General features: G+C 39.2%; 1 pseudogene across 1 annotated transcript; it reads left to right on the plus strand.

Moving 5' to 3' along the window:
• Positions 1-3,483: 3,483 nt before the first annotated feature.
• Positions 3,484-15,100, plus strand: LOC308552445 (17-beta-hydroxysteroid dehydrogenase type 3-like; annotated as a pseudogene). The gene is made up of 2 exons: positions 3,484-3,503; positions 14,485-15,100. The product of its transcript is annotated as a 17-beta-hydroxysteroid dehydrogenase type 3-like (transcript).
• The last annotated feature ends 232 nt before the right edge of the window (positions 15,101-15,332 follow it).

The following is a 15,332-nucleotide window of genomic DNA, read 5'->3' on the forward strand; positions in this document are numbered from 1 at the left end:
AGAAGCTGCATGCACTGCTACAAGCACTGCTTGGGAAGGGTTATCTTACAAATTGTTCTCTCTCCTCAAATGTCCCATTTCAAGAAAATCAGAGGCAAAAAAATTTGACTGCTTCAGTGAGGCAATTTGGTGCAACAGACTTAAATATTTGAATACAAATGGCTTGGAGCTAGGGTGACTGTTAGGAATTTATTATAGTAGTCCAGGTAAAAAGTGAAGGCCTATAACTAGGACAGTCATGAGAGTGGGTGCACACTGAAAGAAGAAGGTACAGGACTCTGCAACCAGTGGAGGGCAAAAAAAGAAAGAAAGAAAGGCATAGATAAAAATGACTGAGCTTGCAATATTGAGTAATTGGGGGCATGATGGTGCTATTAACAGAAATAGTATAAATTAGGAGAAGGAGCCAGTTTAGAACTGAGGTAGTGGGAGAGTACAGGTTTGGTTTGGGATCAGTTGATTTTATAGTACCAATGACCATCTGGGTCAAGTTATCCAGCAGGCAGTTGGATTAGATTAGAGCTAGGACCACATTTTTAGGAATCATGTAGAGTGGTGAGAGGTAAATCCATAAGTCAGAGAGAGGGAGCAGGAGCTCTGAAAGAGCCCTTTGAAGGTGAAGTCTTGGTAGGTGGCCATATGCAAGAACAACCTGCTGAAGAAGTGATATGGATTGACTGATTAGAGGGGTAAGGAGAAGAAGATCCTATTGTGCTTTGAAATCCAAGGGTGCCAGATAACTTATACTGGCTCCTCCAGATCCCCTTACCACCCTCTTCTTTCTGCTCCCAGAAGCTGTCAGTGCAGCTCCATACCTTTGGCTGCAGGGTGGGTTTAGTCAGAGGACAGTCAGGCAGGAGATCCAAAGCTCACTCATTGCTCCTCTCAAAGTACCTGCTATGCATGTTTCTCTGTCTTTCCAGGCTTTTTAACTTTCCCTCGCCTGTCCCTTTGGGCCCAAAAGTGGTAACTGCTCAGCTGCGGCCATATCTAATTCTTCCTATCCCTTATGCTTCCCTGAACCCTGTCCTCACTTTTGTAATTACCCCCTTATAAATCTTCCTGATTTGAGTGTTTTTTTTGTTTTCTGTTGGAACCCTGATTGCTATATCAGCTAAACCTTGATATGAATAAACAGTAAGTGTTGATCAGGAGTATGACTGGGAACACTGATGTTGTCCTGTCCTCCATCCTCTTGTTTATTAAAATTAACAGCAAAACTTAATTTCAGCCATAATTCTGCCTAGGGTTTGGACTCACATCTAGACCCTGCTGTACAATTACTTAAAGGGAAATTTTGGTAATTAAACTAAGCCACACTTAGCCCTAAAACAATGCCACACTTTCTGATAGAGATGCTGATCTATGCATGAAGAAATTGGGCTCATCCATAGATAAGAGGGGAGCATCCTGACTGGTGATCTTCTCAAGACAGGCACAACTGGCAGTCTTGGCCAAATGCTCTCAGGTACAACACAAACTCTGCTCCTTTACCTTCCAGAACACTTAGTGCTTTCCAGAAGGTCAGTGGCTATCCATTGTTGGTAGCCCAGCTTCTCAGCAGCTTCATGACTTTCAGAGCTAGATCTTACACTTATTTCTCTAGCTTAAAGAGGACTTCCAGGAAGAGAATTGCCAGCTCCAGATATCTAGCTGAATCAATCCTGGGGGGGCCCTGGAGACGGACTCACTCAGGATTTAGTGGTCTTTCTCAGTGAACATATTTTAGTGATAAAAATTATAGAGGGAACCTCCTGTAATTCTGGGTAAAGAGGGGTGTAGGGAAACTGGTTATGTTTCTAGAACTTGGTCTATTCCTGAAGTGTTGAAGAATTTCTAAGGGCAAGCTTTTGTGGCCTTGGTAGGGATACACTTTAGGTTTCAGGAGAGGAAAGAGGTTGTCCTTGATAGTTGAGGAAACATGTCTAAGTTTCCAGATCAGCTGGGTTTTGGGAAATATGGAGATGTTCCTCAGCTTCTTATCATATAAAGGTAGACTTCTGAGGCCTCTACATATTTCTTTGGTCACTGGTAAGACTTGTAGTATAGCTTCCCTGGTCCTGAGAAAACATTGAAAATGAATGGGCTCTCCCAGAGAAGTTTCCAAGCCCTTCAGCCTTGCAGGGCCAGGGAGGCAGACTTTTGAGGAGTGAGAGGTCCTGCTGTCAGGGTTGTGCACCAAGTCATAAGGGTGGCAGATGCTGCGAAAAAAGCAAGCACATTCCATTCAAGGATGTGGCTCTAGCATTTTGCAGCTGAAGTAGGGATATTCTTCAGGGTGACGCCAAGGCTTAGCTTTGAAGACAAGAGTGATTGGGTAGGTACAGCTTGACCCCTCACCTAACCAAGAAGGAATTCTAAATGGTGAAATAAGTTGCTGGGGTTGCTTTTACCCAGTCTCCCCTTGAAGTTTTAGAAGTGAGCATGTTATCCTAGCCACTGGCAGTTTGATGGGTATGTTTTAAGTTATTCCTTCTATGCATTTAGTATCTTCAGCAGAAATGCACACCAGATTTGCTATACATAATTCTAATCAGAATAATCAAAAGTGGGAACCACATGACTTCCTATTTTTCTTTCACTTTGATTTATATCTACTATGTTCTTTGAGATACAGCTACTCCTATTTATTACTGCTGATTTTTTGACAGAATCCTCCCATAGGGTATGTATCATTTTCCTTTTTCCCCAAATGTACATGCATATTAAAAATCTTCCTGGTAAGTGGGGAAATGTATAGCAAACAAAAAATGCTGCCTTTTCAGAGAAACCCTGAAGGAATAAGAGCAAGTACATTTAGCCAAGCTGAGCAGCAACACCTCAGTGATAATTCTGGGGAAGAAGAGGGGAAGGAATTACTAGGAAAATGTAGCCTGCTACAAATGGACAGTCTGAAAATAATAGCTCTGTGACATGAATGTGACATAAAGTTCATTTTTAATAATCAAATGTCTCATTTGCATAAGTACTTACTAAGCATCACACACTATTGAGAGCACATTGCATGCACCAACTGACTTCATCATCATGTCACCACTGAGGTAGGTACTTAGTTATTCACATTTGCAAGATGGTGAAGCTGTACCCAAGTCACACCATTTGCAAGTAGTAGATCAAGTATTCAAATTTAGGTCTGTCTGACTGCAAAGCTCATTTACTTCATTTCTTCAACAAATGTTAATTGGGTACAACTGTGAGCCAGGCATCAGTAAAATGACAGATGATAGTCTCTGCCCATATGACATTTACAATCTCGTATTAAAGATAGATATTAATAATTTATTTGAATTCAGAAACAAATGGTAGAAGATATTCTCTGATATATTCCTAACTTTTAGACAATACCTGTGTTAGATGTGAAATTCATATTGGTTAAATATTGAATAAAGTTGCTGTAAAGGTAAATAATAGTGGACTTAGCTCAGTCTTGGTGGAGGACTGGAAGACTTTTCTGAGAAGGTGTCATAGAAGCTGAGACAAGAGATGATTATGCTGACTGGAAGGTAAGAGGAGCTTGCAGGAAAAGAGTGCGTTAAGCTGCCTGCCTGAAATGCTTGATTCAGGGAAGAACCTTGGTAGGTAGAAAGAATAGAAAGTGACCAATGAAGTCCAAGCATGCAGGGTGGATGTGTGTTAAGTAAGGGAGGCCTCAGGCAGACCATGGAGATAGGAAGGGTTATGATCATCCAAGGTCATGTGAGCCTTATAAAGGTTTTTTTATCTTGATTCTAAGAGCCATAGGTTGCCAGGGAAGGGCTTTAATAAGAATAATGTCATCAACAAATTTCCAATGAATAAAGATCAATTAGGAATCTATTGTAGTAGTTCAAACTTGGGCCAGGATGATGGCAGTGGAGAAAGAATGAAGTGAACAGATACTTAGGACTTGATTGGCTTGATATGAAGGGTAAGAGAGAAGGAATGCGTCGGTCAAGGTGCCTGTATTACTCGTCTATTGCTGTGTAACAAATTGCCCAAAACAACAAACATTTACTGTCACACACAATATCTTTAAAGTCAAGAATCTGGGAGCAGCTTACCAAGGTGGTCCTGGCTCAGTCTCTCAGGAGGTTGTAATCAGCTCTTGGCAGATATTTCAGTCCTCTAAGTTTTGACTGGGGCTGGAGGACCTAGTTTCAGTCTCACCTGGTTGTTTTCAGGCCTCAGTTCCTTATCACATGGGTGATGCTTGATATAGAGGCTGTCTTCAACTAAAATTAATGATGGGGGAGGGGAGTAGTGCAAGTGAATAAAAAGGAAGTGATAGTATTTTGTATGATCTAACCTCAGAAGTGACACACCATCACTTCTGTCAGAGTCTACTGGGAGGGGACTACACAAGGACATGAAAACCAGGAGCAGAGCTCATTAGGGGCCACCTTGGATGCTGATTACCACCATGCCCATATGAAAAAGATGGCACTTTCAAATTAGGATAATTTGAGAAGGGGTGTGTGTGTGTGTATAGTTTGTTTTCTTACAAAAGGACAATTTACAAAGATGTCTGCAGGAAGTAGAGAGGCCACAAAGGGATAACGCAAGTACCCAGAGCTAGAAGCAATAGAGCTGTTATTACCACTATGCCCAAAAGGACAAGGGGAGGGACAGGTTACTGGAAATCTGAAGGAGAGAGAATTGTGGAGAGCAGGCCCACTGTGAGAAGAGCTGTGTTGCATTGTTGAAAAACACAGCCAGTGATACAAAAGGACATGTGGGAGCTGATTGTTAGCATCTTTTCCCAAATCTGTACTCTGTGATGTCACCTGGTAGCCACACAGGTCAGGCTAGTAATGTTATGCCAAGAAATGAGCAAATATTACAAACCAGAACTCTTTCTCTGTCTCGCTCTCTCCAGCACACTGCTAAACATAAACAGCCTGAGACAACCTCTTAATGTGGAAGCTAAGAAAGCTCATACCCAGGTCTCACCCTCAAGATCTCAAACTCAACCAGAAAGCCAGAAACACAGGAGCCTCTTCACTTGTTCTGTTCAAACCATCTGGGAGAAGAGACAGCAGGTGATGGAGGGTGAAGAGTGCAGCCAGCACAGCACAGCTGCCTATCAAGCATGATTCTCTGGAGTCTATGAGCAACTATGTGGACAGTGATTCAATTTACTGAAAGAAATAGACAAAGTATCATTTGTCACAATATCGCTTAATTAGACTTTCCTACCCATCCTTTTCACTCCCGATTTCTCACATAAGTGAAGGTAACTTTGGCAAATAATTGAAAACATAGAATTTTCTAGTAAGGTCAGAGAAAATTTCTTATTTGTTTGTTTGCTTTTATTTTAAAAATTTTTTAAACAATATAATCTGACTCTAAGTTAAGAGAGGATTTATTAGAAAGATGTAAAAAAGCTCAGAAAAATTTTTAAAAAGACTTGCAGAACAAGACTCACAAAGGGAAGAACCAGGCCAGCTTTGGGTTATCCAAGTGATTAGGATGAAATTCATGATCTCCACAGAACATCACTGTTAAAATGAATCCTCTCCCAATTTTTTTTTAACAGTCCCCTAGTTACTCTGATCAAGATACACGTCCTAGAATAAAATATGATTGGCTAACTTCTGTCAATGACTACTCTTGGCAAGAAGAAGGCAGTGTTCCTTGACTTCTACCACTGGGACTGTCACAATAAGGAGCCAGTAATTTCCAACAAGGAATTCAGAGTGCTTTTAAGAACTGGAAGGTGAATGGGTTCTGGGAAATCAAGGAGTAGCAAATGTCCACTATATTCTGCAACATGACCTTGCTTAAGGGTTCCTCCTGAATTGGGGGAAGGACTGTTATTATAGAAGTAATTGGGAATTCATTGTTCTTTTAAAATCTCTAGGCATAATGTCAATAGTGCAGAAAAGTCACACTATTTGATATTTAAGAGAATTAACATTGAAAAATCACAGATATGTAAATAAATATTGGAACTAAGATAAATAGGAAACTGAAAGAAAAGGTAAAGCATGTGATGTTTAAAAGGAAGATCAACCCAGCCCATGTGATTCGGTGGTTGAGCATTGACCTATGATCCAGATCAGTTTGATTCCAGGTCAGGGCACATGACCAAGTTGTGGGCTCGATTCCCCAGTAGGGGGCGTGCAGGGGGAAGCCAATCAATGACTCATCATTGATGTTTCTATCTCCCTCTCCCTTCCTCTCTCTGAAATCAATAAAAAATATATTTTAAAAATAAAAAAAGGAAGATCAAATGCAACTGTTTTACCAAATCTGATGAACAGTTAAGTATGCTCCAGTAGCATTTGGAGGTAGCAGAAAACTTAGAGGTAAAATGGAGACAGGCTGTAAGTACTATGGGTTTGTAGGAGACTTTCTGTATACCTCGGCTGTAAATATGAGAAAATGCTTGACATTTAAGGCCATGGGCTGCCTGACTTGTGTTGTTCTCCTACTCTCTTCTCCACTCCTCTAAGCTTTGCTGTCTTTCAAGACCCAGCACAGGTCTCTCAGAGACTTCCTGGATGAACTCAATCCAGCCCAATCTACAATGCTTCTTGTCCGGTGCATTGGCACTTCCCAAATGTCCCCTTAGATAGTTATACATCTTCTGCTGTTTTAGGGTCCAAGAATATTGGAGACAGGATCTTTGTCAGATAATGGTAAGTTGAAGATTTAATGTAACTTTTTTTTTTTTTAAGGGCCTTTTTCCCTTTTCTAGTTCTTCTTTTGCCTAAACCTTGAAAATATGGAACTTAAGTAGGATTTGCCCCTCCTCCCTCCTTTTTTTTCTACCTCACAATGATCTTGAGAGAATTAATGAGAGGATACATACAGCAGCCCAGGCAAAACCTACACTCAGATGTTTTCATTTTGTTTGATGCTCTTTCCCCTATCTGCCCAGATCTCCCAAGCACATAGGAAAATTGTTGTAATGGTTACTAATATTGATAACATTTATCTCACGCTATATGTTCTTCCTCAATGATCTCATCCACGTGGGCAGTTTCAACTGTGGTTTTTATGGGGCTGAATCTCCATCTGCCTCCAGTTGACTCATCTCCTAAGACCCAGGCCCATATTTTCAACTGGATGTTCCTTAAACATCTCAGACTCAACACAGCCTGAATTGAACTCATCCTTTGATACCTTACTCCTTTTTATTGAAGCACTGACCACAAGTCAAAACTGGGCTAGATATGGTTTATGCTTGAAATCTCAGAAACTTTCAGCTCCAGCATCTCCCTGCTCTTGCATGTAAACAATCCAAGCTGTCCACAATTTGTAGCCCCAGCCACACTTTCTGGACTCATCTCTTCTATAATCCCCAAACTTAATGTCACTGCTTATTTCACATTCCCAGAATATGCCCTTCACTGTCACACAATTAACTTGGTTGAAGTGGTTTCCTTAGCCTTGAATAGTCTTGCCACCAGGATCTTCCTAATCTTGCATCTTCCAAGACACTTCACTAATTTTAAGAACTAAAATTAATTGTTCCTTCAAGTAATAACTACCCATCATAGAAAACTGAATATGTACCAAGGGACTTACATACATTATCACATTTAATCCTCACCATAAAGGTCAAGTTAGTTATTAGCCCACGATCCCTTATCCAAGGTGTGAGGCCAGCTGTGATTCCAAATTCAGAAGGTCTTATTTTTTAGAAAGGTAATGATGCCCTAGCTGGTTTTGCTTGACCATCAGCCCGAGGACTGAAGGGTCCCAGGTTCAGTTCTGGCCAACGGCACTTACCTCGGTTGCAGGCTTGATCGCCAGCCGTAGTCAGGGCTTGTGCAGGAGGCAACCAATCGATGTATCTCTCTAACATTGATGTGTCTCTCTCACATCGATCTCTCTCTCTCTCTCTCTCTCTCTCTTTCCCTTCCACTCTCTTTGAAAAGCAATGGAAAAAAATATCTTCAAGTGAGAATTAAGGAAAAAAAAATAGAAAGGTAATGAAATGAGTGCATCTCAGTTTCCTCATCTGTAAAATAGATAAGTTGACTCATCTTAGCACAGTACCTCCCTGATGGGATTGTTGTGAAACAGTGTGTTCCTTCAGAGAAGAGCTTAGTGAAATGTCCTTATTAAATGCATTTTGGGAGTATATTTGCTTGACTGTTATAAATACTACATAATAGCTTATGAATAATACCTCGCTAGGAATATAAATGGATCTAACTTTTACAGTTACCTAATTTGTATCAGAAAAGTAATTTGGATTGTGATAAGAGCCCTCATTTTGTTGGATGTTACATTTCTTTTTCTTTCTTCACTTTCACTTCCTTCTGCTATTTACCACATCCTTTACTCAGCATTTCCTATCACAATTATAGGCCTCTTGCTACTGCAGTAAAAACTTTCTTCAGTTTTCTGGCCTATTTTACTATTAATTCATAATTTTCTATGGCAAAAAAAAAGTGTATGCTAGATAATTATTCCCTTCATGGCAATTATACTAATTTTTATGAATTCAGTGTAAACACACTCATTTCCTTTACTTTTGCATGGGCCTGGATGCAGAAGAGACCAAGAATATAGTGCTGGCAGGGGCTTTAAAAATCAGTTAGTGCATATGACCTGGGTTTATTTAGTTATCTATCATATTTGAAGAAACAAAGGAGCAGGAAGGTGGAGTAAGCTGCTCAAGCTCACACAGCTAGTTAGTGATGCAATACTAGATAGATCCCAGCTGTCCGCACCCAACCAGCACAAATGCCCTTTCCATCCCCAGGCAACCACTGATCTACTTTCTGTCACTATAGATTGCTTACCTAGAATTTCATAAAAATTGAATCATATAGTATATATATATATTTATCTGGCTTCTTTTACTCAACATAATATTTTTGAGATTTATCCACATGTATTAGGAGAGAGTTCTTTTTATTATTGAGTAGTATTTCATGATAAAAATATATCACAAAATTTATTTATCCATTCCTCTGCTCACAGACATCTGAGTTATTTGCAGGTTTTGACTATTAAGAATAAAGCTGCTCTTCCCAAAACTGACTTTTGGGAATATATATTTTTTCACTCATCTTGTGTAAATACTTATGAGTAGTTTGATGGGTCATAGAATATTTCATTTTATGAGAAATTACCACTTGCTTAGTATCTTTATCCAAAATTGGTGTTGTTACCAGCTGTATTAGTGTTAGGATTCTTCAGAGAAACAGAACCAGTATGTTATAAAAGAAATTTATAATGCAGAATTGGCTCATGGTTATGGAGGCTGAGAAGTCCTATGATCTGCCATTTGAAAATGGGAGTGCATGTCCTAAGGCCTGAGAACCAAGTGAGTCAATAATGTAAATCCCACTACAAGGACCCAAGAACATGAGGTGTCCCAGCTCAAACACTGAGGCAGAAAAGAAGGGGGAATTGCTCCTTCCGGCATCTTTTGTTCTAGTCAGGCCCTGAACAGATTGGATGATGTCCACCCACATTGAGGAAGGCAATTTACAGAGTCCATCAATTCAAATACTAATCTCATCTGAAAACACCTGTATAGACACACTCAGAAATAATGTTCAACCAAATATCTGCGCATTCCCTGATCTACTCACATTGATTGACACACACTTTTAACTATAATATTATTCTTTTAAATTTTGGTCTTTCTAGTGGATAATTTTAATTTGCATTTTCCTGATGACTACTTTGTGTTTTCCTGACTACTTTGTGTTTTCCTGATGAATTTTTAGGTGATTATTGGTCATTCCCTATACTTCTTTTGTGAAGTGTCTATTCAAATCTTTTGTACATTTTTAATTGAGTTGTGTTTTTTCTTTTAATATTGAATTATAAAAGTTCTTTATATATCCTGAATACAAGTCCTTTGCCAGATATGTGTTACAAATATATTCTTCCACTCTGTGGCTTATATTATTAGCAATGTCATTAGAAGAGCTCATTTTTATTTTATTTTAATGAAGTCTAATTTATAATTATTTTTAGGGGTTGTGTGTTTTTATATTCTATCAAAAACATTTTTTAATGGACCCCAATGTCACAAAGGTTTTCTCCTATTTTATTTTCCAGAAGTTTTATTGTCTTAGCTTTTGTAATTATGTTTATGACCCATTTTGGCTTATTTTTGTATATGGTATGAGGTGAGGTTTATTTTTTTTATGTAGATTTCTTATTGTTTCAGCACTATGTTTTGAAAAGACTATATTTTCCCATTGAATTAGCTTTGTACCATTGTCAAAAATCAATTGATCATGAATGCATATCTGTTTCTCTACCCTATTCTATTTTGTTGGTCAATATGTCTATTGTTATGAGAAACAACATTTCCTTGATTACTATAACATTATAGTAAGACTTTAAATCAGGTAGAGTAGTTGGCTGGCAGACTGAAGGGTTCCAGGTTCAATTACGGCCAAGGGCACGTACCTTAATTGCAGGCTCAACCCCTGGCACTGGTTGGGGCACATGCAGGAAGCAGCTAATCGATGTTTCTCTCTCTCTCTCTCTCTCTCTCTCCCTCCCTCTCTTTCTCTCTCTCTCTCTCTCTTCCACTCTCTCTGAAAAGCAATGGGTATCCTCAGGTGAGGGTTTTTTTGAAAAAGAACCAGTCAGGGATCTTGTACTTGTATGAATTTTGCATAATGGTGAGCACACATTCCACCTCATCCTCAGTGAGCTCTCCTGCCTTCTTGGTGAGGTTGATGTCTGTTTTCCTCAACATCACATGAGTGTATCTTCACCCCACAGTCTTTTTTTTTTTTAAAATATATCTTTATTGATTTCAGAGAGAGGAAAGGAGAGGGAGAGAGAGATAGAAATATCAATGATGAGAGAGTCATTGATCGAGCCCGCAACCCGGGCATGTGCCCTGACCGGGAATCGAACCCTGATCTCCTGGATCCTAGGTCGACACTCAACCGCTGAGCCACGCCCGGCCGGACTCACCCCACATTCTTAATTGCTGTGATGGGAAAGGCTATTTTCTAAGGATACTGGTGTTGAATATTCGAAAAAACGTTTTCAAACTTCTCTGAGATCACTAGAGACATGGTGCAGTCTCACATGGCACAGTCTCAGTGGCAACGTATAGGGCCTCCTGTGAAAAAGCCCAACTTTTTCTTTTGCAAAATTACTTTTGGCTATTCTTGGTCTTTTTATAATCAGCTTTTCAATTTTTACAAAAAAGCCTGTTGGAATTTTTATTGGAATTGCAATGAATCTATAGATAAACTTGGGGAGAACTGACATTTTAATAGTATAGTCCTCTAACCCATCAGCATGGCATAGTTCAACATTTATTTAGACCTCTAGATTCTCTCAGTAGTATTTTGTATTTTGCAGTGTATAGGCTTTGTACATATTTAATTTCCATAAGTATTACATTTGTATGTGATAAACAGAAGTTTAATTTGATTTTCTAATTATTCATTTCATTGTGTGGAAATACAATTGACTTTTGTATACTTAACCTTATATCTTGATCACTTACGAGTTTTAGTAGCTTTTTTCTGGCTTTCAGAATTTTCTTTTTTTTTAATCCTCACCCAAGGATATTTTTTCCAGTGTTTTTCAGAGAGAGTGGAAGGAAGAGAGAGAGAAACATGGATGTGAGAGAGTGCACACATCCCAAGTGCACCATGACCCGGGATCAAGCCTGCAACCAAAGTACATCCCCTTGGCCGGAATCGAACCTGGTACCCTTCAACCCGCAGGCCAGTGCTCTAACCACTGAGCAACTGGCCAGGGCTCAGGATTTTCTAGTAATACAATAATTTCAGCCCAGCCAGGCATGGCTCAGTGGTTGAGCATTGACTTAGGATCCAGGAGATCGGGGTTCAATTCCCAGTCAGGGCACATGCCCGGGTTTCGGGCTGCAGCCTATCAATGACTCTTTCATCATTGATGTTTCTATCTCTCTCTCTCCCTCTTCCTTCCTCTCTCTGAAATCAATGAAGATATATTTAAAAATAATAATAATTTCATGGGTGAATAAAACCAGCTTTACTTCTCCATTTTTTATTTGTATGCCTTCTATTACTCTTTCTTTTCTTTTCTTTTCTTTTTTTCCCTTTATTGTCCTGCCAGGATTTCTAGTAGAATATTGAATAGACTTGTGTGAGAATAAACAACAAGCCTGCCGTATTGCCAATTCTAGGAAGAAAACACTCAGTCTTTCAACATAAAGGATGATCTTAGCCTTAAGATTTTGTTTTGTTTTGTAGATGTTTTTTATTAAATTGAGGAAGTTACCTTCTACTCCAAGTTTACTGACAGATTTTATCAAAATTCACTCTTGATATGGTGAGTTACATTGATCAATGTTCAAATGTTAGCCAGCTTTGCATTCCTGGAATAAACCTTCGCTTGCTCATGATGTCTTATTCTTTTCTCTTTTTTTTGTTCAAAATATTACAGATGTCCCTTTTTCTCCCCAATGACCTGTTCCACCTCGCCCTACCCCCCTCCCCAGTCCCTCTCCCACCATTGTCCCTGTCCTTGGGTTGTGTATATATGCATATAAATTCTTTGGTTACTCTCTCCCCCTCCACCCACCCTCCCTCCTCCATCCCTCTGACATTTGTCAGTCTGATCCATGTTATATCTTGCTGAATCCGATTTGTCCAAATTTTGTTTGGGATTTTTACATTGATTCTCGTGAGGAATATTGGTCTGTAGTTTCCTTTCTTGTAACTTATATACCTGGTTTGGTGTTGGGTTAATATTGGCTTCATACAATGAGTTGGAAATTATTCTTTCCTCCTGTATTTTCTAAAATAGTTTCTGAAGGATTTGTATTATTTCTTCCTTAACTGTTCTTAGATCTTCTATATCCTCACTGATTTTATGGGCTGTCTTTTCTATTAATTACTAAAAGAAGTATATTAAAATCTTCAACTATGTTTATGTATTTGTCTATTTCTCTCTTTAGGTCTATCAGTTTTGGCTTCATGTATTTTGAAGCTCTACATGTAATTATACATACCATAACAATATATAATATACCATTATGAAATGTCTCTCTCTGCCTTGTATTAAATTTTCTTGAATTCTATTTTATCTTTTATTAGTATAGTCACTCCAGCTCTCTTAGGCATACAATTTGCAGTGTAATATATATATTATACTTTTACCCAATTTATGTTTCTGTATTTAAAGTGTGTCTCTTGCAGACAGCAAATAATTGGGTTTTCTTTTTTATTCAATCTGAGAGTCCGACAATGTCTGCTTTTTATTGGCATGCTTAGTACATTTAAATTTAATGTAATTGTTGATCTGGTTGGATCTTGATTTACTATTTTTCTATTTGTCTCATTTGTTTTCCCCCCTCTGTCCTCCTTTCTTTCTTTTTTTAAGTTTCTTTATCTTTATTGTTGAAAATATTACAAATGTCTCCCTTTTACCCCCATTGACCCCCTCCACCCTGCATCCATCCCACCTCCAGGCTTTCCCCAGACCAGTGTCTGTGTCCATGGATTATGCTTATAAACCTATAAGTCCTTTGATTAATCTCTCCCCACCCACTCCTTCCCCCCCCTTCCCTCTGACATCCCTCAGTCTGTCCCATGCTTCTGTGTCTCTGGATCCTGTTCTCCTTTCTTATCTTCTCTTGTATTAATTCGTTATTTGTAGCATTCCATTTTAATTTTTGTATTGACTTCTTAGCTATATCTCTTGATATTATTTCTTTAATGATTTCCCCAGGGATTATAATATTTAACTTATCACAATATACTCAGAGTTAATTTTCAATTAGCTCTGGTGTTGAAATATAGGAATGCTGTAACAACATAATTTCACTTAACATTTCATTCATTTTTTGCGCTAGTTAAATATGTATATATATATTTGTAATGTGTTATAAACCAAATAATACTAGATTCCAAGTTTCTGTTCTATTATGCTTGATTCATGGTGAGACAGTTAATTTCAAACAACACTCTTAGTTATAATAGCTATAACCTGACCCAACAAAGGCAAAACCAAATTCTTGTTGAGCTAAAAAATTTTCTGAAACATTTCATGTCTTCATACCATTATTAAAGTGATGGTGAAACCTGAGTAGCTCACTGAGGTTTGTTCCCTGCCTCTAGACAAATATTTGGAACATTTAAATTCCAAAGTTGAAAGAAAATTTAAAATCCTCTAGTCAGGGCCCTCATTTTTTACACAAACTGATATCTAGACATGTAAAGAGCTGATCTAAGACCACATATATTCCCACCTGGGCCGGTAGCTCAGTTCGTTAGAGTGGCGTCCTGATACAACAAGGTTGTGGGTTCTATCAGGGAACATACAAGAAGCAACCTTTGAATGCATAGATAAGTGGAGCAACAAATTGATGTTTCTCTCTCTCTCTAAAAAAAAAAAAAAAAAAAAAAAATCGGTAAATAAGATCACATGCATTCATTCATTTATTAATTCACTTAAAAATATAACATTTATTCTAAAAACATTTATTAAGTGCTTATCATACACTCATCACTGAAGTTACAAAATGAGTAAGAACTAAAAATCATTGAATTGGGCTGAATGCGGGGACAGGGTGGTGTGGGGGCAGAGGTGGGACTGGTTCCAGCTCAGGCCTGGCTCCCGCTACCTCTTCCCAGAGCGGCTTCACAGCAGGGTCGCTCGAGTCATCCAGGCCGACTTCACCAGTGGCTTGGAGATCTACGAGGCCATTAAGACAGGACTGAAGGACCTGGAGATTGGAGTCCTGGTGAACAAGTGGGCATGTTATATGCTAATGTCACTATGAAGCTGCTTGACTATGAGAACGTCGACAAACGACTCTCGGATGCTATAAACTGCAACATCATGTCTGTGGCCCAGGAACAAAGGCGTCATCATCAACATTTCAATTTCTGACAACAGACCCTGCGCACTTTTATCAGCGTATGAAGCTTCTAAGGCCTTTGTGGGAAGCTTCTCACAGGCAGTGGGCACAGAGTACTTCTCTCAGGGAGTCACTGTGCAGATACTGAGCCCCTTCTTGGTCGAATCAAGCATGACTGATCATGTCAAATACCGGCCGATGGTATTGAATTTCCAAGACTTCCCTTGGCAGGCGTTGGACACCCTTGGCCTCACCTCCCAAACTGCTGGGTGCCTCACACACGCTGTGCAGGGTGTCCTGGTGGCTCTCTTCCTGCCCAAGTAGTTTTGTCTCAGTCGCTGGGGAACAAAGTTTTTATTTCTGCTGAGCAGTATTGCAAAGACAAAGCCCTCTGACAAAAGGCCTTGAAAAGGTGTGGCCACTTGCCTGCCACACACACACCCATCCTGGGCCAGGGCTGTTGATGTTAGCAAAGATGTCCCACATGTGAGAACAAATGACAAGCAGGCCCATGGAACAGAATTGGACATCTGAACATCTGGATATTTGGTGACAA

The sequence above is a fragment of the Miniopterus schreibersii genome (assembly GCF_964146895.1).
Source record: "Miniopterus schreibersii genome assembly, chromosome: 2".
Classification (NCBI taxonomy): Eukaryota; Metazoa; Chordata; class Mammalia; order Chiroptera; family Miniopteridae; genus Miniopterus; species Miniopterus schreibersii.